Here is a 26,156-nt window from a genome sequence, read left to right as displayed (position 1 = left end):
TGTCTGGTGACGAAAATACTTTTTTTAAAAAAAAAAATAAAAAAAAAAAAAACATTTCAAGGTAACTTACGGCGGCGCGCACTTTAAGAAGCGAGGACTCAGCGTGTCCCCGGCTGCTTCTTCCTTGAAGCTCTGGTCTTCAGGGCTGTGGGAGGCATCCAATCAGACAGGCCGCCGCTGAGGGCCAGGGAGGAGGGCTGCGTGGTTTTATTTCAGATTCGAGCTAAGACCATGAAGTGGAAGGCAGGAGGAAAAGTGAGTGAGCGAGTGAGTGTATGCGCGTCTGTGTGCGGACAGCCAGAATAATGAGTCGCACTAATTCATTGAATCCCATTTTGGCCATCACACACGGCTCCCTTTTCTCTTGAAGGCCACTTTGAAAAATCGCGTTTTCATAAGTCATTTACTTCCCCTAGGAGGGCAGGCCTTCTAAAAATATTCCCCATTTTTTACACCTCAGAAGCAAATTATTTATGTTAAAGCAGCTTCGTTATCCTGGCCCCACCGGGCCAGCTTGGAAATGGAGGTGACTTCCAGAAAGGCACCATTGTCAACCGCAAAGTCTTAGGAGGGGCCTGTCCCTGATGAGACAGAGCAAGGCAAAGCTTTCTGCCAGACTGCGGGCCAACAGCGGTCCTGGGTCGATAGGGGGAAGTTCGCTGCTATTCCCCCAAACATTTAGGATCCAGGCACTGCACTGGGCACTGGAAACCACAGTAAGCAGAGAAATCTGCTCTTGGAAGCTTGCATTTCAGAACCAGCAGAGCAGCGCTAGCACAAGTACCAAGAAATACTATGTGTCCAGAGCTCAAGGCTGCAGGGATGGACAGTGGCCTCTGAAGGCCGTGCCATCAGCCTTCCATATCCACAGGGCCTGCACCCGTGGATAAAACCACCCGTGGATCCAAGACACTGCAAAAGAATGCGCCCATACTGAACACGTATGGACTTTTTTCTTGTCACGATTGCTGTAAGTAACATTTACACTGTATTAGGTATTACAAGTGAGCTGGGATGACTGAAAGTCTTTCAGAGGATGTGCTTAGGTTCTATGCAAACACTATGCTGTATTCTGGAAGGGAGTTGAACGTCCTCAGGTTTTGTGTCTGCACAGACCCTGGAACCGACCCACAGCAGATAGCGAGAGACGAACGCACTTGACATTCTACAGGATAAGCAGTCGGGTCATTTGAAACGTCATCCACGTGACAAAAGGGAGCAAGCCTCAGGGATCTAGGAGTTAGGATTTCTGGGCACAGGGACCTCATGGGACAAACTCCCTAAAGGAGGAGCAGTTGGTGCATCTGAAGAGGAGCGGACAGAGGGGTGCAGCCAGGGGAGGGATCCCTGAGCTACTAAGTACTTTATTGCTGGCACTTGCCGGGGAAGCTGCTCCAGTAAGCAGGAGGGTGCTGAGAGATGCAGGCCCACCCTCCCTCATCTCCTCTCCCTCTCTCCACCTGGGAAAAAGCAATTAAAAATCACCTCTGAAAAGTCAGTGGGAGGAGAAGGGGAGTTGGGGAGGGTACAGGCTTTCAATGTAGGTGGAACCCGTTACCAGCCCCCAAGAGGAGCGTTCATCTTCCCCCTTTAATCAGTCACAAGTCCTGTCATTATCCAGTGGGGGAGACAGAAAGAGCTGAGGCGAGGAACCGCTCCCTAGAGAAACCCTCCATTCTTCCGGTGTCCTTAAGGCAATTAAGTCTTCATGTCCACAGACCTGAAGGCTTTCCCGGGCCGTGCCAGTTGGTACATCTCCATAATGAGGCACTTTTCCCTGTAGCCATCCACCTCGGACAGAGGCCCTGCTACCAGCCCTGACCTTGGTGGCCCACCCACCCTTCCCTGGACAGGGGCCTCTCTGGACAGCAGACTCAGAACAGGGCACCTGGAGGAGGCAGAGGGCCTCTGATACTCACCAAAGCGAGGCTCTCTGAACAGGGCTGGGCTGGGCCTGGGAAGAAAGACCTTCTGTGAGCAGCCGTTGCCATTGAGCCCGATTAAGGCTCTATTATGGGCCTATAATTGGCAAGCTAATTATTAGGCAGCCGTTGTGTGCCTCAGAGGAGCCGGGATGGTTCACCCAGAGACCCTGGGGCCTGGACTTGAGGTCTCCAGGCTGCCTCGTAGGGCAGGACAGAGCAGGCCAGGACGGCTTCCTGCAGGTAGGACACAAAGGGTGCTAGGCCAATACTCCCTGCCCATGCGGGTTACCAGCAGGGAGGGTGCTGCGGAGCTGTGGTGAGGGAAGGTGACATGCTGGGGAGAAAAAAGCCTGGGATGTACTGATGGGGCCTGTAATGCAAACCCCTTTCTCAGACCAGAGGAGCAGGAGTAAGGGGAAGCATGACTCCAGCAAATGGTACTGTAGGCACAGAGGCCCTGGAGAGAGGCCGAGAGGAGGTTTGAAGGGGCAGGGATACAGGGCCTGAGAGGGAAACCCCAGCAGCAAGGGAAGTAGCCAGGCCTTGCAGGTGCAGCAAGGATTAAAACAAAGGAATGGCAGTATCAGCCTGGCACTTTCTACAGCTCCCCCAGGTCACTTTGTGGACAGAAATGAGGCAGGGGACAGGGAGCCAGGAAGGACAAGGAACAGGAAAGAGTGCTGAGAATGATTTGGGGGGATATTATGGCAAGAGATCCATGAATACCATACCAGAAGGGCAAGGCATGAACCCAGATGAGGACCAGGTCCCTCTAAGGCCACTCCAAGTAGGGACCTGCAGACCCTGAGGTCCCCTCCACTCCTGACATCTCAGGGGTCCACAGTCCATGAGTCAAAAAAATCTCAGGCAGGGACCTCAGTACAGCCACTTTCAAGGTTTAAGGAAGCAGCTCTGTGGTCAACACCCCCATGCAACAGCAGGGACACCCCAAGAAAGGAAGGAGCCCAGGTCTATGGCTCACACAGCTCCAGGACCCTCCCAGCAGCTGAGCTTTGTCCCGTACCCATGACCATTTCAGTGGCTGTCATTGCCTTTTGAGTGCACCTCCTGTTAATGAGACAGCAATGGCCGACACAGGCCAGGCACACCCTACCCCGGTGGACATTCTCAGCCCATTTCACAGATAGGCGGCCAGGGCTGTGGCTCGATGGCACAGTACCTACCTAGTACATGCAAGGCCCTGGGATCAATCCCTGGCACCACAAACAAACAGAGAACAGGCTCACAACCAGCAGGAGGAGTTGATAACAGTCCCAGGACTCCGGAGCCTCCCTTGCTGGGCCACAGTGATAAGATAGCACAGGGTATCCCAAGGCTTGGGTAGAGCAGCCATGCTGCTCTTGGCGCTGAGGTCACTGCCTGGCATGTTCCCACAGCCAGCAAGGACCTGAGGCTGCAATCAGTCAGTCTCCACCCAGCGAGCCTCAGCCTGCCCATGCTGCGGTTTCCCCCACCAAATTCCCCACCGGGGCAGTCTTTCATCACACCCACCTGACACCCCAGCAGGCAGGGGCCTTGGCTGGGCGTCATTGTCTCTAACAAGTTAATTGTAATGGTGGAGTGCTCTCCCCCACTCCTGCACCGGCCCTCATCAAAGCGTTCCCATAATGACATGGGACCATGAAAGGGAACTTGCAGGTGGTTAAATGAGGTTTCTTGCCTTTGCATGGCAGCGGGGAGGGGAAAGGCTGTTTTGTTTAAGGAAAGCTGCCGCACCACTTTGATGTGAAGCTATTCTCTCTCTCACAGAGAAGAGAAGATGTTTGTAAATGAAGCTGGCCCTGTGGTAGATGCTCAGAGCTTTGCCCTCTGTGGAAGAGAGAGGTGGCAGAGCTGATGGGGGGAACGTGGGCCAGCTTGCTCTCTCCTCTTCCAAGAAACGTCCTAGACTTTGTCTGGACGAAGGCTCAGCACTTGCCACTCCTTAGTTCAAAAACTTCCAGTGGCTCCCCATGGACCCCACAAAGGGGGCTTCGAGCTTCCAAGTGCTTGACAGGTTATAGCAATTAGGATTCCTTTGGTTGCAAGTGACAAAACCCATAATTCAAAGTGACTAAGCCAAAGGGTAATCTGTTAGCTCTTATAACTGATAAGTCCACGGCCAGTCTTTCATCAGATCCAGGAGCTTAATGGTGTCTTCAAGACTGTGTTGATCTCTTCCTATTTTTAAGCCCTTCTTCCTTCATGAGCTTTCTTCTCTGACAGGGTCTCCCCTTTGGATACAAAATGCCTGTGGTGCTCCAAAAGTATCCCCTTCTGGCTCCAAGCCCAGCAGGAGGGACCCTGCATGGTGCCTCCTGTCATCCTAGCAAGAGCCCTGTGACTGGCTTTGATTGGCTGGTCTTGGAAGACAAAGTCTCCTGCAAACCAACCACCTTGGCCAGGCCAGTGGATGATGTCAGAGAATCTGAATCAGTGCCTTAGCTTGAAACTGCCAGTCTGGTTGATTCTCCTCCTAGGATGAGCCAGCCCTAACCATTTCCTGCCAGGGCACCAGGGAGACACAAGGCATGATGTTCCATCACAGACCAGGTTACTCTTTCAGCCGTGGCCACCGCATCTTAGAATGGGATTTTCCACAGGGCGAGGCAAGAGGTCTTCCATTCCTAAACAGTTCTCCTTCCATTTTCCAAAGTCAAGTTCATGTCCAAAGCCTGGAATGGCTGCTTTCCTGCCCCACCGCTAAGTCTGCCCCTAAATGGAGATAATAAAAATACCTAATTTATAGCACTGTCAGGAGAACTAAGGTCAAAGTTCTCCACCCAGTGCCAGCAAGGATTAAGTGCTCAAAAAAGCATACAATTGCAGGATGCCTCTCTTGTCTCTCCCAGAGCTCCATCATGATGAGGGCAAGTTGGCTGGCCAGGCTTGCAGGAGGCTGCTCTGAGGAGATCAGAACTCACTGTTGAGAAGAGCCAGGTGTGAGGCAGAGCAGGGAAGATGCTCCAGGGGGAGCAGCGGGTGCAAAGGCCCTGTACAAGAATGAGCTTGTGAGGGCTTGAAAAATGTGGCCAGAAAGACTAAAGAGGTTGCGAAAACTGTCAGAGAGGAGAGAATGTTATGTCACAGAGGAATTTATAAGCTGAGGTAAGGAACTGAGCAAGATGGGAACCACTGGAAAATTTGGTGCAGAGAAGGGACACGACTGGGGCAGAGGCAAGGTTAGGTATATCAGAGTTAAATGTGTGATGCCTTTTAGACATTTGGGTGAGCTGTCACGTGCCTTTGTAATTCACACAACAGCCCTTGAGGAGGGCACGCTGGGAGCCTCTTCCATGGATAAGGCAAAGGAGGCTTCGGGTGTTAAGCACAGCCCCCTGTCTGCCATGGCCTGTAGGTTCCTGGTATCAAGAGGCAGATGACAGGTACAAGTGGGCCGATTCTACAGATGGAAAGATGGCAGCTCAGAGGGCTTAGATGGGTGCTCAAGGCCACACGGGAGGCCAGCAGCAGAGATGACACCACGACCCACTCCCCTCACCTCCCCATTGGCACTGTGGGAGTGGCTGGGGCTGCCCACTGAATGTGTCCACATGGAGAGGCACCTGCAAGTCAGGCTACCGCTCCCATTGTTTGGAAAACCAAACTGGTCCTGGCAGTGGATTTGCCCCTGGGTTTGTTCCTACCAATCCTTAAATTCCAGGAAGCTGCCTTTACCCAGGATGGATTTAGCAGAGACATGGAGTGGATCACAGGACTGGCAAGCATTTCCTCTGGAGCCATGACTGCATTTAGGAAGGATGTTGACAGCAGTGTTCAGGGTCAAGCTGCAAAGACGGAAGGGATGAAAGGAGAGTCCGGAGGCCTTGTTGCAAATAGTCACCTGGGAGGCCAGACTCTAAGGTCTGCCAGACCAGAAGAACGGAACTCACCTGGATCACTACCAATCAGAGACCTCCACCTGGCAGCTCCACCTGGTTTTGGATGGTTTCTCAGACCTTCGAAATTAGGTGCCAGGTGGGTTCTCCACTCTCTCAGCTTCCCTTGGAGTCAGTGTGATGACCCACATTTCGAAATGAAGAAACTGAGGCTCATTTTCATGGAGTCTGTGAACTTGGATAGGAAAAAAAAATGCCACCTCTCTTTCCACCAATCTCTAAGTAAAATCTGCCACTCCTTCAAATTACAAATGTGGGCAGTGAGTGACAGCAGTGCCTGTCACCGTGAGAAAGCACAGGTATTTTCCTAATTGTACCACAGGGTTGCAGATTCCTCAAAATAGCACCTATGCTTGTCATTGCTTCCGGATGACAGCAGTTGTCAGACTTGCCATGAGCTATTGTGTAATGTGCTAACAAGGACTCGTGCTACTAAATCACAACTTTAAAAAATATTTCAATAACTGTGCTTCGAGAAAATTGGCTTTCCTTGCAACGCTGCATCCTTGTACATTTAAAACATCACAGCTGCCAAGGGTTTGTGTTAAGACCCCTGCCACCCCACCCCCGTGGGTGAACACAGCGCCCTGGTGCAAAGTGGGGACCCAGGATGGTTCATCCTTCATCTGGTGACAGAGACAGATGGCGTCACAGTGCAGCTATGACCTCCTGCTCCCTCTTCCCTCGGCATCCGGTAAGCCTTAGAGGAGGCTCACGGGGGACTGCAGCCAGCTGGACACTGCCTGGGGACAGCAGACAGCAGACCAGCACTCAGTGCTGAGCCCCCAGCAGAGACCAAGCCCTGAAACTCTCCACCCCAGGCCTCCTCACAACCCCACCTGTCTCGGCTCCTGTTCTGCCTTCCCCAGTCCCCAGCCTCCTACAACTGTCCTGCACGAGATAGCCTGGTGGACATTTAAATCCCTCATGTTGTCTGTGTTCCCCCTCCAATGCCCGCACTCCTCTCCCGTCCTTGAACTTCAGGTAGAGACCCAAACCCTCAGTCTACAGCCCCTGCCTGCCTTCCCATCTCACATCACCCGTTCTCTCCACACTGATTCCTGTGGTTCCCATTTCTCAAACACACCCTGACTGATCCCTCCCAACCTGGGACTCCACAGTTGCTCCCTCTTCCTGGAGCACTCTTCCCTCTGGTCCTCACCTCCCTACCTCCCATCCTGCTTCCCTAGGCCAGCACCTTCTGACACGCGCTGTCATGGCACCATGGTCCTCCCGTTTGAAGCTATTGCCACAGCTACAATTTCACGTGCCTCGATTTATTACACATTTATTTAGAACTCCAATCTCAATGTGTGTCAGTCAGTATTTACCAAGTTATGGTTAGATAACCAACACGCTTAAATCTCCCGACTTATTACAGGGATTTACTCTGGCCACTCACAAATTGTGACTCTGTGCATATCAACTTTCAGGATCCAGGCCAAAGGACCGCCACCACCCTTCAGGCTGTGCCACACCCAAAGCAGAGAGAACGCAGCAAGGGTAGGACCATGGGATGACTCTATCCTCTGCCCCCAGCAGTCGCATCGCTTCCGTCCACATCCCCATTTCACTGACCGGTCAAGTTCATGTCCTGGCTCCATTCGCACATGGAAGCCTCGTCTCTCCACAGCATGGGGAACTGCCAGTTCCCAGCGAGACCCTCATGCAAAATGAGTCTCTTTCCAGGTGGAGCCAGTAACAGGAAGACAATCCAGCACCTCCCACTCGAGGCAGGGTCTTCCCTGAATCCATCAGGACATGCAGATGGGTGGGAAACCAGAGGCAAAGAACAGAACCATAGAGGATGCATCGCGAGCTTTGCAGTCCACTCAAGACATATACCCAGTCTGATGGTCAAGGGCAAGGGAGATATTAACACTGGGCAAATCGGTGGCCCCTGCAGAGCTGCCCTATAAACTTGAATGGAGCGAAGGTCCTGGAAGGAGAGAAAGGATACTGGGGTCAGGCGGACAAAGGCGTCTTTCCTTGGAGGAAATGGTCGAACAGCCATCAGGCAAGCTCCTCCGGATCTGCGCGTTCGCATCGTCCCTTTGTTCTGGTTACTCCTCCTTTGGCCGAGTGTGTGCCAGCTTCCTTTCTCCCTCTTCACTCTGGGTTTTCCCTTCTATTTCTGTGCTGTTAAAATTACCCAAGACTTCCTGCACTGTTCGCTGACCCATATCCTTTTAGGAAAATGATGGCATCTTTTTCTTTTGTGAGCCAAACTTGTAACAGAGGAAAAGGCATTTCTCACCTGATTTTACCCAGAAAGAAACTGGCAGCCCACACTTATGAAGTGGCTCAGTCATCTTGTCGCATCAGGAGAGTGTCCCCAGGGCTCAGCACACCTTCTGCCCTCAGCAAATGTCCTTGCCCACCAGGTATGACATTCAGCTGGCTATGGCCAGGGTCTAACTCAAGATGTCGCAGGTCCCAGTTCTCACTATGGTTGGGGTCCCCCAGTACCGGCCCCTGTTCCCTACCCTAGTCCTGCCACCATGGGAAGCCAGAACAGGCACTGCACTGAATGACTGAGTCCAAATCGTTCTCCACTTCCTAATTCCAACAGTTAGGGAAAAGATCCAACATCAAATTCTCTACAACCCTGGCCACTGTCACACCTTGTGCCACATTTGACCTGGCTCAGGAGACTCCTTGGGCCAGATTCAGCAAAACAAGCTTCCAAGGTGCAGACATGCAAGGTAGCTGCTTATGCAGGCAAGTGAGCTTTTGCTGGTGTGGCCTCCTGAAAGCGTTGACAATTTCATCTCTCTGCGCTCACATCGGGGAAGTCTTCTATATTACCAAGATAATACTGCATTAAGCGAGATTTTGTATTTGGTGTATTTAATGAGCAAGCAACTCCCCAAAGACCTTTCAATAAAGCCAGTAAATTTAACAGGAGAAACGCGTCAATTGGCTTTGCTGCTCTGGTTAAGAGGGCTGCCGCTTTCTGCTTTTACAGACCCTGGCGTGTATTATGCTAAGAAAGCCCCAGAATCAATCTCCGAGAAGAGGGCTAAAAGGTGGGTGCAATTAAGCGGCTATCGCTCAGCCTCAGCTGCCCCAGCTGAAATGATTATTTTTAATGTAAAAGCAATGAGGCTGATGAGAAGTCACCAAGTTAGGAAGCCGCCCGCTCGCCATCAGAATGCCCCTGCCCTGAAGGGTCTCTGTGAGTCAGGCTGTTCATAAAGGCAGGCCAGAGACCAGATCAAAGACTAAATGCAGAAAGTTATGCTGTGCCCCGTACAGAGCGCTTGGATGAAATTGATTTATGGAAAGCAATATTAGGGGTTTTGACAAGAAGGGAGAGAAGATAAAATATTCATATCTATTATGCCTTCAGTGGTGAGTGCAGGCCACCTCGGTGCCCTTGCAGAGAGGACTGGATGGACGTGGGATATGGGGTGGAGACTTCTGGGTGAGTGGGGTCCATCCAAGGGCAGAGATAGGGCTTGGTCCTGTCCTTGCCCATAAGAAATCTCTAACCCCATCCAGCTCCCAAATCTCTGCTGAGAGCTTCACTGTTGGCTTCTTGTTATTTTCTTTTTTTGATTAGTATACTTTACCTTTTAGAGCACTTTTAGTTTCAGAGCAAAACGGAACAGATGGTACTGCAGAGAGCTCCCATGTCCTCTGTCCCCACACACAGCCTCCCGTCCATGCCCAAGGAGAGGGGCTCTGAGAGCGCTTGGGACGGACCCAGGTCTAGGACGGGAGAATCTGTGGCCGCTTCTGCCATTTTTCTGCTATAGTTTGTGCCCCCAGACTCCAAAGTCTCAAGTTAATGGACTAAGAGGATGGAAACTTAGTCCCACTAAAGTATTCGAAAAATGTTTGGAAAGTGACTGGATTAGCTTAGATTGTGACTGCGGAGCCTGCGTGACTGAATGCTGGTTGCTTTGTGGGGAGAAAGACAGAGATCACACCCACAGACATGTGTGCTCCTGCTGCGATGTGGTACAGCCAGGGAGACCCTGTAAGAGCCTGTTTGGAATTCCAGACTGTAAAAACATAAGCCAAAATAAACCTGTTTTTTTTTAATATATAAAGTAGCCTGCCTCGGGCATTTCATTACAGTAACACAAAACCGCCCAACACACTGCCACATGTATGTGTCTGCTGGAGAAAAGACAGAAGCAGAGCCACCATTCAAACCCCTCTCTGGTGCTCAGCATTTCTTCTCAGCTGCTTCCCTCCTCCCCTTTCCTTCTTTACACTGAAACTTCTCAGAAGAGCAGTTGACCCTGTGTCTGCTCTGCACACTCACCCGCATCCCCTGAGGTGGGGACACCACTCCACTCACCACTGTGCTCTCAGTGAGGATATGGAGATCTGCCAGTTCCACACCTGATGGCAAGCTTACGTCTTTATTGTGCCAGCTCTCGTGGCCCTGGTTTACACCTCTAACCGCTCCTTCTTTCTAGAACCTGTATTCAGCCATTACTTATACATTTGTTCAGGATGTCGTATCCGTGCCCCTATTCTTCAGAGGATTGTATTTCCCTACCGTGTGGACCTTAGGTAGCCCTGGAGCTGGCTTTGTCCAACAAAACGTGGGCAGGAGTGATGTGGGTCACTTCAGAGCGAAAGTTTCTGGAGTCAGTGTGTGGTCGTGATGTCTCCTCAGCCTTGCTGTGAGATGAGCAATATCACAGTGAGCGACTGCAGGGTCAGCCTGGGCCTGGAAGAGAGCAGAGATTGACCCAGCACGCTGCATCACCTAAATTGTCATTCTCTGCTTCTGCAGGCCCCTGGGGGTGTTTGTTCTGCGGCATGGTAACACATGCTGACGATTGTGGAATCACCGCAGCTCTCACAGTGCCACACTCCTTTGGATTCCCACCTACCCCTGTTGCTGCTCCCTGTTCTCTGCCCTGTCCCCTGCCCACCCTAAACCTGCCGGTGCCTGTGGTTCATGTTCGGCCCTCTGCTCCTCACTTTCTTGGCTGCTCTTTTCACTACCTCGCAGTGACTCCCCGTCCAGCACTTAGCCCACACCTGTCTTCCATGCTCTTGTCTCCTGAATGTGCCGTCTCTGAGTGCACCCCCAGAGTGTTTCACTGGTGGCCCTGAACCTCCCCTTCCCTGAACTCTGTGTTGATGACCACTTTGTGCATTTGGTCACTGGGCTGTCCTTGCTGTCTGATCTCCTTGGTAGCATCCCAACAATCAAGCATCACAGTCGGTAAATATCAAGCCCTAGGTCCACTTCCCCCCATTCATTTACTTCCTTAGCTCTCCAGTGATGGCCATAGACTCTGAAAACCTTTATTTCCCCCACAGTCTGGTTTCCCACTCCACCCTCTGCCACCCAGCCCAGACCAGAGCTTCTTTTAGCATTGTAGGGAGAGGTCACTGTCAAAAACAGAGCTGGAAAGAAAGAGTTACTGTGCTTGCCAAGGGCCCCCATTGCTCTTTACACACAGCCCTCACCAGGACCCAAAGCTCCCACAGGGGCCCACCAATCCTCAGCCTACCATGTCCCTGTCACCCTCTATCCACGCGTACTCCAGAATCCACATTGCTTCTGGCCACTCTCTCGGTACCATTTTTGTAAGCATTGACCCTCTGTGCCCTGAAGAAGTCCTACTTGCTCTTTAACACTTGACTTAGGCACCATCCCCTCTCTAAAACCCTCTTTAACACATACACACACACATATGTACACACACACACACACACACACGCACACACCACAGGATCCCACACTTACCCTCCAAGCTGCCCAGGCACATCGCCACCATCACAATCACCCACTGAACAGACCACAGCTGTCTAATGTTCCTCTCTCCTTCCTGATGATGCCCTTCTTCAGCCATCCTGGCATTTGCACTGTGTCTGCCAAACAGCAATATCCACGTGGAGATTGTTCACTGTATACCCAGGCAAGAGTGCGAATAAAGTCCTCTCTTTGTACAACATCTGCTTTGCAGCCATCTGTGACTCTAGGGGTCCAACTCTACACACCACTCCTCCCACCCTTTGGGGCACCATTCCACAGCATCCCACATCACCACACAAATGACTGCATCAAACACTTGCAAACACCTTGGCTTTGAGTCTGCTGACACCCAGGAAGGCCACACCAAGGGCTGGGAGAAGCTCCTCTGGTGGCCATTTCTCTCCCACCACCTTAAGGGTTCTTGTATCCTCGGAGCCACATCTCTGCATGCACAGAGGGAAGGGCATCAGATACCCACTGTGGGCAGCACTATATGGCTATCTCATCGAATCCGTGCAACAGTCCACCAAGTAAGTGATTCGTGGGCCCCATGTTTGCCTTAAGAAGCTGAACTGCAAGATGTTGAACCAGTGTCCCAAAGACATGCAGCTTCTGAAAGACTGAATTGGGATTCCACCCCAGCCAGGAGTCAGCCTCCAGCAGGCTTGCTGTCCACCACCTTACTTGTGTACACACAGAAGCACGAAAACATCCTGGGACCCGAGTGATGGACAGATGTGTTGGTTACCTTGGCTTAACTTGCCCCATCATTTTAGCCTAGGGCCTGGGCAGATCATTCTAAACATTTGCTGCCCCAAGAGTTGGATCCAAGTCCCAGCTGGACCATTCCATCCACGTGATTAACCTCTCTCTCCTGTAGGAGGGGCTGTCACTACAGACGCCGGAGTGAGAATTCCCCAGGGCTGTCAGGAGCACCCCGTGGCACCATGCCACCCATCCTGGTTCTCCAGGCAGAACCCTCACTTCCCATTTCCGCTGGGGAAAAAGCAGGTGCACAAGGCGCTCACACACTTGGGCTACCTAGGGGACACTAACAACCAAAGCCAAAGGCAAAAGGGGGAAGCGACTGTTAGTTTAGTCTATCCAGCGCTGCAAAGGGACTTGGTCATTTCATTTCTTTCTCATCTAAAGTGATTGGTGGTTGTGACATCCTGGGAACAGCCTGGATTAGATGCCAAAATATCTAACCAGTGCCATCAAAGCAGATGTTGGGCTCTGCCAGGACGTGGGCGAACCAGTTGATCTAAGTGGGTATTCAGGTGCTAACAGGCTCCTTCACTGGAATCCATGATCTCTTTTTTCAGTGGAGATGGAACCCAGGGAGCCTCTGTGCCTCCCTCTAAAGATTCACTATCAAAGACAAGAAGGATGATTTCCACTCCGTGGGAACGCAAGCACATGAAAGTTGCGCTGATACACAGGTGACAGAAGAGATGCAGCCAGCTCTGCCTGCCCGCCCCCAGCCTCTTCCTCCTCCCCTAAAAGCTCTGCCTGCCCCCTGCTGCTCACCCGAGTCCCAGCCTCTAGGCTCACTGCACACCAGGCTAGGGCTCTCAAAGTCTTCAGGAGGGGCTGTGCCCTGTCCTGTGCAGCCGGCTTCACTGTGGCCAACAGGCAGACCCTCTCTTGGAGGAGGGGGGAGGCCGCACATGTGGCTCCCGATATGGAAGAAAGCAAAGCCACAACCTCCGAGCCACCAGTCCCTATGCACATCTTGATGTCTATTTTCCAGTCCTTTGTTCTCCCAACACATCGGCCCGTCTGGGTGTTTTATTTGAGTTGTGTTGGGGTTTTGTTTCATTTTGTTTGTTTTGCCTTGTTCTGCTTTTTGTTTATTTTCTATTTTACTACTGGGAATTGTGTTGTGTTATTTCTTACCTGTTTGTCAAGGATGAAAATCATGCTCCCATCCTTGCAGTCCCAGGACCGCCCCTCCAATGGATTTTCAGCCTGTCGGGTGGCTGTTTCCTTACTGAGGACTTGTCACACCTGAGCTGCTACTGATCAGGTCTTCAGGGCCATGGAGAAACAGCTATTCTGGGCAGAGGACACTGGTCACCCCAGCGGGTCCAGGAGCACTGCTGGCACCAGTGCCCCAGAAGGGCTTCCCTCAGAGACTCTCACAGGCCAGACTAGCAGGACCCACCTTGCTGACATCCATGCCACGCTGGCCCCATATAGGGCAAGCTACGTGATTGGTGGCCTGGCCACATTCTCCTGAGGGTCTCATCTCTCACAGTGACACAGACAAGGGAAGCTCAGAGAAGAAAGTCAGGAGGAAGAGGGGGACTGTCATACCTGCAAATGCCCCTGGCCTGGGGCCAAAACTTGCTCCCACCTGGAGATCCTAACTTATCAGTTTAGAATTGGGTCTTGTTCATTCATTTGTACTCCCCCTACAAATGTTCTAGGAGCACCTACAATGTGCCAGGCACTTTTCTAGGCTCTAGGATGAAGCATCAAACAGCACAGGGAGAATCCGTTCTGCATGTTACCCAAACAAGTAAATAAGTAAATAAATAAGCCAAGTGCCAGAGAGCAGTATAGACAATAAGTGGAAAGGAAGGATAGAGCAATAGGCAATGGAAAGAGGGAGCCTACTCTGCTTTGGATGTTCAGAGAAAGCCCCTATGGGGAAATAAAATGTGAGCTCTTATTAAATAAGAAGGAGCTCCCAAACAAAGACCAGAAAGCAGTTTGTGCAAAGGCCCTGAGGCAGGAACAAATGTATATATTTCAAGACAAGAAAAGAGGCTCTTTTCTGAAGCACAGTGGGGGGGGTGGAGTCACTAGGGGCAGAGGCAGATCCCAAAAGACCTTTCAGGCATGATGGGGAACTGGATTTATTCTAGGAGACATAGGACAGGACGGTAGGGTTTTGTTCGTAGGTACGTTACAAAGTACAACATCCTGAAGCTGGGTCAGGATGGGATGTAGATAAGATGGAAGTAGAAGGCAATTGAATGGCCACAGTTTCTTCACCAAATGACTTTATTCTGTCCCTTTTAATTGATGGTGCTATTTTTCCAAGCCACTGTTAAGGTTTTTATCTAGAAGTCCCACAAGAGCCTCCTGTACTCCCAGGCAGAGGTTTTGGAAGGTGATTGGATCTGGGAGCTTAGAGCTGATTTGTCAGGAGGTGGGGCCCTGCAGCTGAGGCCTGGAAGGGTTTATCTCCCAGACTTGCCCTTCATTTCTGCTTCCCAGTGGTCACACCATGAGCCACTTCTCCTCTGTGATCCCCTCCACTGTGCTACCCTGCCTTGGAGCCTACCAGCGATGGACTGGAGCCTCTACAAACTGTGAGCCAGATACACCTTCCCTCCTTTAACTTGTGGGTGTCCAGTATTTTGTCCCAAAGTGACGGAAAGTGGCAAAGAAGCCACAGATGCATCAGCACTGGCTGACCTCCATGGGGACAGACGCCTGCTTCTGCATCTCTGCCTCCCTCCCCTCCCTTCACCACACACCCTCACCCAATGAAGGTCACCAGGCCCTGAGTCCTTGTTCAGCACCTGTGATAAGGGCTTCAGGTGGGGGCGGGAGTGTTCCAGGATGAGCACCAGCCATGGTGCCTGACCTCAGCCAGACACAGAACCAGTGATCACCCACCTGCACCTTTATCATTTCAGCCCAGAGGATCTTTCATGCAGGAGAATATCAGGGTGGACAGGGAGCTTCCTCCAGGGAACTTGTGCAGCCTGAGTTTGAGGGACAGCAGCAAAGGCCACTGAGAAAGTTTAGGGCAGGCATTAGGGGTGGAGGGATGGATTTCAGGGAGGAACAGCAAGTATAAATCCCCAAGAAGAGAAAGTGATGAACAAGCCAAAAGCATCCTCTGCCCTCACAGAGCCTATGGCCTACCAAGAAGAGTGTAGTAGTCAGCTTTCCATCACAGTAACAAAACACCCAAGGCAGACTACTTATGAAAGAAAGGTTTATTCAGCTCAGTTTTGAAGGTTCAAGGGCATGGAACCTGCAGTGGCTCAGTTCTGATGAGGGCCTTTTCACACTGGGCTGTAATCACACCACGATAGGCTGCAGGGAGCAGCAGTCCACATTCTGAGCCAGGAGCAGAGAGGGGCTGGGGCCAGACTCGCTCCTTTTGTAACTTCCTTCATGGGGTGCATCCCCAGGGATACCAGGACCTCCCCCTAGGCCCCGCCCCTTAGAGGTTCCACTACCTTCCTGTACCAACATGCTGGGGACCAAACCTCCAACAAAGGGACACGTGGGACGGGGGACCCAACCACAGCAAGAGGAGGTAAATTCAAATTCAGCCTGTGCACAGACACCAGCCCCCTCCGCTACCACAGAGGCTCACAGCTGGGGTGCGTATGAAGAGATTCTTAGAAGAATATTCCTTTTTAAAAAAAGTTCTGGACAAGGCAGACAGATGCCTGAGGTCACAGGGTCACAAGGGAAGGTCATGTGAGCCAAAACCAGACATGAAAATTGTCTGCCAGGCCCAGTCTTTTGCCTCAACCCTTTCTAGGCCTCCATCTCATCTTCCAAATGGACACAGTCTGCCAGTGCTTCATGAGGCACAGACAAGATAATAGCCATGAACACCCAAAGCACTTTTTTCTCAGGGCTGAAGATTAAACCTAGAGCTTTGCACATGCTCGGCAAGTGCTCTAGCACTGAGCTACATCCCCTGCTAGGCACATTTTTTTTTTAAATAAAACAGCCCAGCTGTTTTTATAAAACAAGCATGACACTGGGGCTGTGCTGTCCTTGTTCAATGGCTGGGACTCCCACAAATGTTTACCAGAAAGAAATCTGCCCTGAGAACACAAACCACTATCAAGTAGATGGCGTAGGAGCACAGGTCTGAGAATCCACACAAGGTAACTGAGCTGAAACACTTTGAGAAGCTCAGCTGCAGGGGTAGTGAGAGTACCTGCTTTAAGGAGTTATGGTGGAGATTAAATAAAGGGTGCATTAAGATACCATAAGGATTTGAGACTGGAAATCAGTCTTGTGGCCTGGTCTCCCTCTCATCTGACATTTCTGAAATGGAGATACTGCTTTAGCACTACCTGAAGGGTCGCCTGCCTCCTGTACCCAGTGCCACAACCAACAGCAGGACAGGCTGGGGAGAGTTAGGGGGTCCAGGAAACCCACCTCCAGCAAGCTGGAGGACAGAACTGACTGCCTGATTTTAACATAGGAAAATGCCTGCTTCCCACCTGGCCACCTCTCACTGTGGGAACCCAGTTCTGGGCTCCCCATGGATCCAGCCTCCAGCAAAATCTGCAGCAATCTTTCTGGGAGCCAGAAACAGAGAAAAATGTTATCAGCTGAGCCAGCCCCAGTGGACGCCAGCTGAGGAGAACAGTGTCAGCCACAAGACAGCAGCCGCGCACTGGGGTGAAGAGGGTGGCAAGGGCAAACGGAGAATCCAGGGCTGAGTGCTTGCTATATGTTAGACCAAAGTAAAATTGTAAGGGCTTGTTAAGGCACACACCTGCTCTTTAAATGCGTCCAAATACAGGTGGAGCAGAAACATGAAACCCGGGGGGCAGGGTGATCCCGGTTTTGGAGGATCCATGAACACATGCCTCCTTAGGGGTGGGACGAGTGTGTGAGTGTGTGTGTGTGTGTGTGTGTGTGCACCCGCGTGTGCACCTGGGGTGTGGGGGAGTGGCCGTGGAGTCCTGTGAGAGTGTGAGCCGGATATGGCAACACCCTGGGACCATTTCCCAAACACATCCTGGGGAGGTGGCCCTGGCTTGCTCTGGGCACATAGTAGGAGGCCAAGGTTCCTGCTGGGACTTCCCACCTGGCCTTCTCCCTTGGCCTCCTCTGTCTCCAGTCTTCTTCTCTGACTATCTCCATGTCTCAAGGTCTTTGATTCCGTGTATTTCTGTCTCTCTCTGTCCTGCTCAGTGTGTTATCTCTCCCCACTTCTCTCTGTCTCTGTCCCTGTAGTCTTTGCTGGTCTCCCTCTCCTTTACGCTCCATTGTTCTCTCTCCCTCTCTCTCTCTCCCTCCCTTTCCCCTCCCACCCCCACCCCGCTCTGGTCTCCTTCCCTAACAAGCTCATCCTGTCTCACTCACCCCAAGGATGCCTCTTCCTTCAGCCTCCGCTGCTTGCTCTTGCTTTGTGCTGGGAGAGGTGCTGTCTTCCAAAAGAGAGGAATCCTCTGGAGATTTGGGCTTCCAGGACTGAATGCTTAATTTCACATTCCCACTCAACAAGGGCAAAGATTCAAGCCATGGGTATCCTGGCTTATCACACACGCCACTGTCAGCCTGGTTCAAACTCTCTCCTCTCCTCCTCCAATGGGGCTCAGCTGAGCCCCTGACGAGGCGCATATCTCTGGGATGCTTTTGGTTGTTTTGCTGCCTCTGTGAGGCACATTCCGTGTGGAAGGTCAGGGACCCTGGCAGGTCCTCACCTCCCAGCACCCAGAGAGCCTGGGAGGCAGCCAGAGACAGAACAGCTCAGATTCCTGACCACAGCTCTTTATTCTGTTCTACTCTATTCCCAGGCCCAACACTTATTGGGTCCAATAGTGTTTAGGTCTGGTAACAATTTGAAAAAGAAAACCTAAATGGGACTAGTGGAATTTCCCAAACTGTTCTGATAAGCGAAGGCACACATAATTCTAAACCCCCCACACCAGTATGAACTTGCTGACTCCTTACTGTGTTATCCCACTTTGCAGATAAGGAAATCAAGGCTCCCAAATGTCATGCACTTTGCTAAGACACACAGCCATGCAAAGTGAATCTGGACCCAGCTGCTTGCACGGGGTTCCAGCTCTTAAACGCTGCTGTACCCGGCTGCCTTTCTCCGCTTCCCAGCCCAGCCTGCGCCCAACCACAGGGGATCTTGGGCCAAGGTTCCCACTCCAGCTCCTAGGACGGCCAAGCACTTTCCTCCTGGAGTTTTGGGGCTGGCTTCCTCTCCCCCAGCTTTTCTACAGGCTCCAGGAGCCATCCCTACAAGTCCCCAAGGGCACCTTACTGTTTCTGTCCTTCAAAGCTTGTTGTGCTGGAGCTGGGTGTGGTCGTAATCTCAGTACTCTGAGAGGTTGAGGCAGGAGAATTCCAAGTTCAAGCCCAGCCTGGGCGACTTAGTGAGACCCTATCACACACACACAAAAAATATATATATATATATAAAAGGCTGAGGCTGTAGCTCAGTTCAAAAATCTGGGGTTCAACCCCTAGTACCACACACACACACACACACACACACACACACACACACACAGGCACACAGCTAAAACTAATCATATTTGATATTTCATTTTTTATAGATATTTTCTCCCACATACACACCAGGGAATGGAAGCTCACACAGGACAGGGACCTGATCTGTGTTGTTCACAGCTGTGTCCACAACATCCAGAACAGCCAGGGCTCCAGAAAGAGTCAGATACACAATGAAATACAAAAAGGGTGAAATGTGGGCTTGAGCAGAAGGATGGAGAGAGAGTCTCGGGTGTTTTAGAAGCAAACACTGGAACAAGGCACAGAGGTGTCAGAGGTGGCACAGCACGTAGTCATCCTGTGCTATGCATGGCAAGAAGGACTGAGATGGAGACGGGCTGGAATTAAATGCCTCAAATGCCAGGTCAAGTAGTTTGGGCTTTACCCGTGGGCAATGGAGAGCTAGTGAGGGCTCTAGAGAAGAGGCATGCACCTGTTTTGTCTGGGGACGGTGGCCTGGAAGGATGACTGGGGCGCGAGACCCACAAGACATAGCTGAGGCCCCTTCCTGCCACAAGGGAGCCAGAGCCGGGAGAAGAGGCCAGGGCAGAGGAGCCTGGCTCACCACATCTGTGGGCAGGGAAGATGCCAGCTGTGTGCCACGGCAGGAGTAGGACCAAAAGGGAAGGAGCCTCGGTGGTCTGAAATTGCGCGAATGCATTTTCTAAAAATCAGAGCAGGTCAGGATCTTTGTTTTCTATTTTTCCCCTGCCCACTTCAGGGCAACGAGGAGCAGATTGTGTTTCCAAACACATCACAAGAATCTGCGGTGGAAGCTGGAAGAATAACCCCAGGCTTCTTGGTCTAATTCTCAAGGTCAACTGATATCATTAGAATAACATGAACTCAATTTGAGTTACAGCAGGGAAATCATACTAGGAAATATGGGTCACTCCTCGCTGAGTAATGAAGCCGTTACCTCACGCTATCGGAGAGGCGCTCTCTCAGAAGCCTGTCAACCGTCTGTGCCCCACGGTCGGGCCGGATCTTCACAATGGAGTCGTCCAGGAAAACCAGAGTCCACTTGGAGAGGAAGAGGAGGGACCAGGCCAGGACTGCAGCCTCACACCAACCAGGAGGGCACGCATGTCCCTGAGCAAAGGGCGGACTCGTTCCCCTCGGTTTTCATTGAGAGGTTTGCCCTATAAGCCTCGAGATTTTCCTTAAAGGCCACCGTAGGAAATGAGCCAGATGGAAGGACCCTGAGGTCACAGAACACACAAACCCCAGTGCCGGTGGCAGGAACACCAAAACTTAGCACAGAAGGGCAGCTCTAGCCGCAGCTGGTGTGGAGCTTGAAAGATGAAGGTGACAAAGTAGGGTTGTGGGTCAGTGCGTAGCACAGAGGGGCAGGACTCCCTTGTGAAAGCTCTGCCTCTGCCCAGCAGGAATGCGGCTCATCCCCAGTGTGTCAGTGAAAACAGATATGCCAAACTCTAGGTGGCATCTCCTTGTTTTAGAATTTTGACAACACACTAAAAATGCATGTTTCACGAAATGTCTCACTGTTGCTGATGTATATATAGCTTTGGGGATTAAAAATGCAAATTGATGCTCTGGGAGAGACCCACGGCCCTGGGTCAGCAGACCTCAGAGTCCTCCACCTTCAGGGAGCATGGGAGGCCCTGTGAAAGGAGCAAACTGCCACTGTGTACAAGCCCTTCACGGCCAATGCCCCGGGCTGCCCATCCCCCTCCAGTGCCAAAGTCCCTGTCAAGAGCCTCTTGGAGAATTGGTGGCTCTGTTCTGAGGCTCTGTCCTCAGCCAAAAGTCACTTCTCATACAGACAGCACCTCCACATGGTGGCCATGTAAGTGATTGATTCTGGGGGCTGGCAGAGAGGGCTGGATTCCTCACCATAATCCAGAAATGTCTCTGGAGGACCAGGTCAACTGCAGGGCTCCCACTGGGACTGGCAGTGTCCTGTGCATCACAGCCTCTTAGGAGAGCCACTCTCTCCTCTATCCTACCCGCTCCCCGGTGTTGGTCCTGCACGCCACCTCCCAAAAAGCCCTCTTAGGCCTGATATTCTCTTGGGTTCATAGAGAGAACACTGAGCCTAATTGTATCTTAGGAGGATGGGAAGATGCAATCGTGCAGGCAGAGGCCTTGGAACTAAGAGCACACCAGGCATTCAACAGGTGTTTGCTGCACATCATGGTCTGAATGCGTAGAAGGTAGTAAACGCAGGGCTCAGTCCCCTAAACCAGAGCTTCTTCACCTGGAGCTACTGACTGTCCGAGACAGTGAGCCTTTGTGGTGGGGGAGAACGTTCGACAGCCTTGCCTCCCTGGATGCCAGTAGCAAGCCCCAGCTGTGACAACCAAAGTATTTCTGGTTCCCCAATTGGTAAATGTGACCAGAGGACAAAAGTACCCCCACTGAGAACCAGTGCCCTGACTCATTCCAGTACCTTGATCTGAAGTAGGGAGAAAGACACAGTTTGAGGCCCCAAAGTTGGCCAGGGGCCCTTCGCAGGCCTCCTTCATGGTGTGCGCGAATCTCCAGGCAGGCAGAGGGGTCATGTGGGGTAAAAGCATGGAGGAGCCGATGTAAGGGGTTGGGGACAGGGATACTGCTCCCAGCCCCAGGGGCTCATCATGCAACCTAGACAAATAAGTTTCCTCTCCCAGCCTCGGGACTCCTGAAAAAGTAGAGATATCAGTTCTGTTCCCACTGACCTCCCAGGAAAGTCACCAAAACAATGGTTTGCTGCGTGCAAGTGCATAAGAATGAAGTAAAAAGTATAAAAGTACAAAGGAATTGATTCATACAAATGTTCATCTTGTCCATGTTCAGCTAAGTGAGCTCGGCCAAAGAGAGGGAGAGAAAGACAGACAGGCAGAAGGGCCTTTATTTACCATATCACTCTTTTTTTGTCCCCACCAACCCAGGAAAAGGGAAGCCACTGCTAAAATGGCCAAGAAACAAAAGACAATAAATTCTTAGGACTCATTGATTCCTAATGACTTGCAGGATTCTCAAGGTAAAGTTTATTCCAGGAAATCATGCCTTATATGACTATGCCACTAATCTTAAGGAAAACATGGCTGGGTTCTTTTATTTATTTTTTTTTTCCACTATGAAAAGGTGACTAAAAAACATCTCTATAAAAGTTATACCAACTTGACAAACCCATTCCACCAGCAGTGGGCAGCAGAAACAGGAGGGAAGAAAAGCTTGCTCTGAACACCTGGTGGAAACAGAGCCTCAGGCCTGCGCCTCCCCCATTGCCCGCCCTCCTGGAGCAGAAGGGAAACATCGAGCTCCCAAAATAGCCTTGCTCCCAGGTGAGACAGGAAGCTCCAGCCCCACGCCTGAAAACCACCATGCAATTGACGCAGGGAGCCCAATCCTGCTCCTGTCCTTTACCCTGGGGAACTTGCAGCCTCCCACAGCACCTGAGAGGTGGGGCTGCCCAGGGTCTACAGGGGGAACCTTCTGGGGAACGTCCCAGGGATGGCAGGATGAAAGTTAGGGATCTTTTATTCCAGAGCAAGTGGCTCTTCTCCCCAGCTGTCCTTAAAACCCTTCTCTCTGGCTTCTCCATCCTAGATCCCAGGACTCAGTATACCCAAGAGCAGTGGACCCTATAGTTTTTCTCAGGGGCCATTTTCCAAAAAGAAAAAAAAAAAAGCATGAAGAAAAAAGCTGTAAAATCAAAATTATTAAATATTTCAAAAGCCAGATACTAAAATTCCCTTTGCACACACACACACACACACACACACACACACACACACACACATTTTTGGTACCGGGGATTGAACTCGGGTCCTTGTGCTTGTGAGGCAGGCGGTGGCACCACTGAGCTAAATCCCTGGCCCCCTCTTCATATTTTTAAGCAAAATTATACCAAACAATAGCATTCAATGTGAGCTGAGTAGCTTAACAGGCTGGTGTAATGTGGAATAGGAGGTCAGCAGCCGAAACACACTCCTTTCTCCTCCTGGGGGAAAGCTTCTCTTTTCTTGGTGTGTCTAAAAGAGGCAGTGAGAAAACCTGCAAGACCACACGAGATTCTTCTCCCTGCACCTGCAGGATGGTCTCAGAGACCCAGTCTCCTGGAGCTGCTGAGTTTTAGCTCAGATCTGTATCCCACGTGAGGGCCCCACTGTCCGTCCCCACCTGTGAATCCTCTGCTCTGTCTCTGGGAATTTGGTGGGAGATTCCAGGCTAGGAGTTGGGAACAGGGCTTAGGACCAAGTCTTACCCTTTCTTACAAAGGATATGCAACACTTTCTACACCAATGTCATGACCAAACCAGAGAAAAACGGTAGACTGAGAAGGCTATTTTTATTAAGAGGCGAAAATGGAGAAAAATACATTTTCTTGTGAAACAGACTCATTTCTTTGTGGAAGAGAAGCCCATTGTCACCATCCTCCTGTCCTCTGAGCAAATCCAGAGAGCCCGTCTCTTCCGTCTTGACCTGCCTCTCCCTGTCTCCCTGTGCACAAGCTTGAGGCAGGTCCTTCTGATCCTGACAAGTGATTCTGGTGGCCCTGCCTCCTCAGCAAAATCACACGTGGCCGATGGAGGGCAAATGCCGCCAGAACTAAGGCAGCGCCTGCCCACTGCCTGCTGGTTCCCCAGTTGGCAGAAATCTCTTTCCACAGTCGGTGGGCTGGGTTGTGTTTATTTTGCAATTAACATAGAACAAAGGAAGTGGCAGGGGCTTGGGGGTGGCTTCTGTGGCTTTCTGGGATCAGAACTTTTCTGCATTGCCCCTCATTTTGTTGGCTCCAGGTCTGGGGGTTGTGGGGAGTCAGTGCCCTCAATCATTTCACAGAGGTCTATTTCTTTTTTTTGGCTGTGGCAGGTGGGCCCTTGATTCCAAAAGAGAAGCAAGGGGCAATGCTCTGCCCAGTGTGCCTCAGGGTTACTCAGGTCTGAGGTGATGAGGAAAGACATCCACTGTGACTAATTGAAGGGGTCATTGAGGGACCAGCGAACCAAGGTACTCCCTGCTGTCCAAGTCTCAGAGAGAATCCCCTACAAGGCCTTGTCGTGTCATCTTCAAAGTGGGCCCTGTAGCCCTGTGCCCTACACTAGGACACAGCAGTTCCCCGTTAATAAAAACAGGGAGATTTGGGGGGCTCAGGAGGTACTGATACAGCAGATAGGGCTTGAGTTACCCATGGTAAACAAAGCAAATTATATTTACTTCCATGGGAGCCTGAGATTTTGACAGTAAAGAGAGACTTATGGTAGAGTTGTTGCTGCATTTATATTTAATAAATTTAAGAGAGAGATGAAATAGACTTTAGCAAGTCTAGTGAAATATTTATAAAAGCACACCGAAGCCGTGTAAGGGAGAGAGAGGGAAATAAAACAGCTCGCATGTGGGATCAAGTTGAGCAAGCCAGCTTTTAACCTGACAGCTCCCAAGCACTATGGGCAAGAGAGCTGCCAATGGGCCGCAGATGTGCCACACCTGAGCTAGCCGGGAAAGCGAGGGAGGTTCCGGGAGGGGAGGGGAGGTGGGAGTGGGTGTGAGGTGGGAGCGGGTGTGTGTGTGCAGAGGCGCAGCCTGCTGCAAGTGGTCTGGGTCAGCCTTCACACCTGCCCAGCTGCTCAGGTGCGCCTGGCACCTTGCAATGCCAGCCTGAGCAAGTCCTCCCATCCCTGGCCCATGTCCACTGAAGCCTAAGGCCTGGGGCCATACAGGGATTCTGGGGAGGCCTCAGACAGTGTGGGGCTGAACACTCTGGGCTTCCTTCTCTTAGGAGAGCCACTCTGTCTCTAAGCCACTATCCGAGAAAAATTCTGGTCTTCCCTTCAAGGAAAGGAAATGGGTTAGGTTTGTTCAGATCATTTTTTAACATTCACGAGTAATATATATTTATGGTAGAAAAAACAGAAAAGAAAGAAGCAGGAAAGTGAGCAGACATGCAAACTCCAGTATTTGTATACCCAAGCACTGTTAACATTTCCACGCTGGCTGTGTACCACTCCATCCAGGGTGCTTTTAGTATTAGGGAGGACTGTCCTGGGCACGTTCTGCTTACTGCTGACATCTTATTTGGAACGTGCTGCCCACTGTACATCACTTCTCTTGCCCTCTTTTCCTGTCCTGATCCAAATCTGAAATCATCTTGCAAGCCCATTTCTATCCTGTCTCCTTAAAAAAGACATTCTCCTGGCGCTACTCCACCCATCCCCACCCCGCTTCTCCCTCCCCTGAGCTCGCATGTGGTCCTACAAGCGACCACACTGTGGCTCATTCCTTGACTAGTGGCTTTTCTTGCCATCCAACCCTCATGGGAGTTTCTGTGTAGTTATTTTCCCTCTCTGCCTTCCAGAGTATCCCTAGTACATCCTGGGCCTACAGTGAGCTCCGGACAACACCCAACACACGACATGCCCATAAAAACAACTTCCAGCCTCCACAGTGAGGTATGAATCCTTTCTGCTCTCCCTTGGGGAATTCATTGACTTTTCCATTTCTCCCAGGAGAAGCAGAAACGGTTTTCCAGTTTGCAGATTAATATGCAGAAATCGGTTTGCTAAAAGTCAATCTGCAGAAAACCATTTCACCACATAACTGTCTGGTGTGTTTTGGGAAGTTTTTGTTTCTCCACTACAACCTTTACCCTATTCTGCCATTTCTCCTTCTGATACAAGAACTGTCCCCAAACCCTGCCTCTCCGACCCTCCACCCGGCCTTTGGACTTCAAATGGCTGCAGAGAACTGTCGGGACAGTATGATATGTGTATCTGCACTTCATTTAGCAGAATCAACTCAGTTAATAAACTTTTCTGCCGTGGATTTTCTGAGTCCAGGAAGACCCCGTGCAGGCTGAACAGAAGGTTTAAGCCCCATCTTCCAAGTAACATTTGGCACTGCCTCCAGCCTGTTCTCCTTTCCCCAGGCCACACCTAACTATCCTGACCCCAGACCTCCCGCCGTGAGGCTCCTCTGAACACTCACATGGCAGGGCTGGGTACTGCAAAAGCCCAGAAGAGGCTGTAAAAACAGGATAGAGGTGGGCCAGGCCCGCGTGCTGTTGGAAGCTTACCAGAGACACTGAAGGAAGCCCCGAACATGTAAACCGATCACAGGGGCCATAAACAGCTTTGGGTCTCCCCTTCGTCATTTCTCGTCCCCTTCTCTAGCCAGGCCCAACCTCCCTCACTGGGTAGAACTCATGCCAGCTCTCACCTCCAGGCTCCTGCACAGACCAAAAGCACTCTCCCCCTTCTCTCTCCACTGCATATGGGTCTATTAAGGTATAATTTACACACAATAAATTGCACACATTTAAAGTACACAGTATGAAGCCATCAGCATAGTCCAGGTTGCAAATCTGTCACCTCCCAGTTTGCTCCTGACTCTTCCTCATCCCTCCCACCC

General features: G+C 51.2%; 1 long non-coding RNA gene across 1 annotated transcript; it reads right to left on the bottom strand.

Annotated features, from left to right (window-relative positions):
- Positions 1–76: 76 nt before the first annotated feature.
- On the bottom strand, positions 77–20,008 carry LOC104865491. Its single transcript, XR_781168.2, has 4 exons — positions 19,720–20,008; positions 10,341–10,514; positions 1,920–1,954; positions 77–223 (listed from the first exon to the last, which is right to left on the bottom strand). It is a non-coding gene; the product is annotated as an uncharacterized LOC104865491 (long non-coding RNA).
- Positions 20,009–26,156: the final 6,148 nt, after the last annotated feature.

Source organism: Fukomys damarensis, unplaced genomic scaffold, assembly GCF_012274545.1.
Source record: "Fukomys damarensis isolate Sample0158 unplaced genomic scaffold, DMR_v1.0_HiC HiC_scaffold_32, whole genome shotgun sequence".
Classification (NCBI taxonomy): domain Eukaryota; kingdom Metazoa; phylum Chordata; class Mammalia; order Rodentia; family Bathyergidae; genus Fukomys; species Fukomys damarensis.
This window is presented reverse-complemented; position numbering and strand designations above follow the sequence as displayed.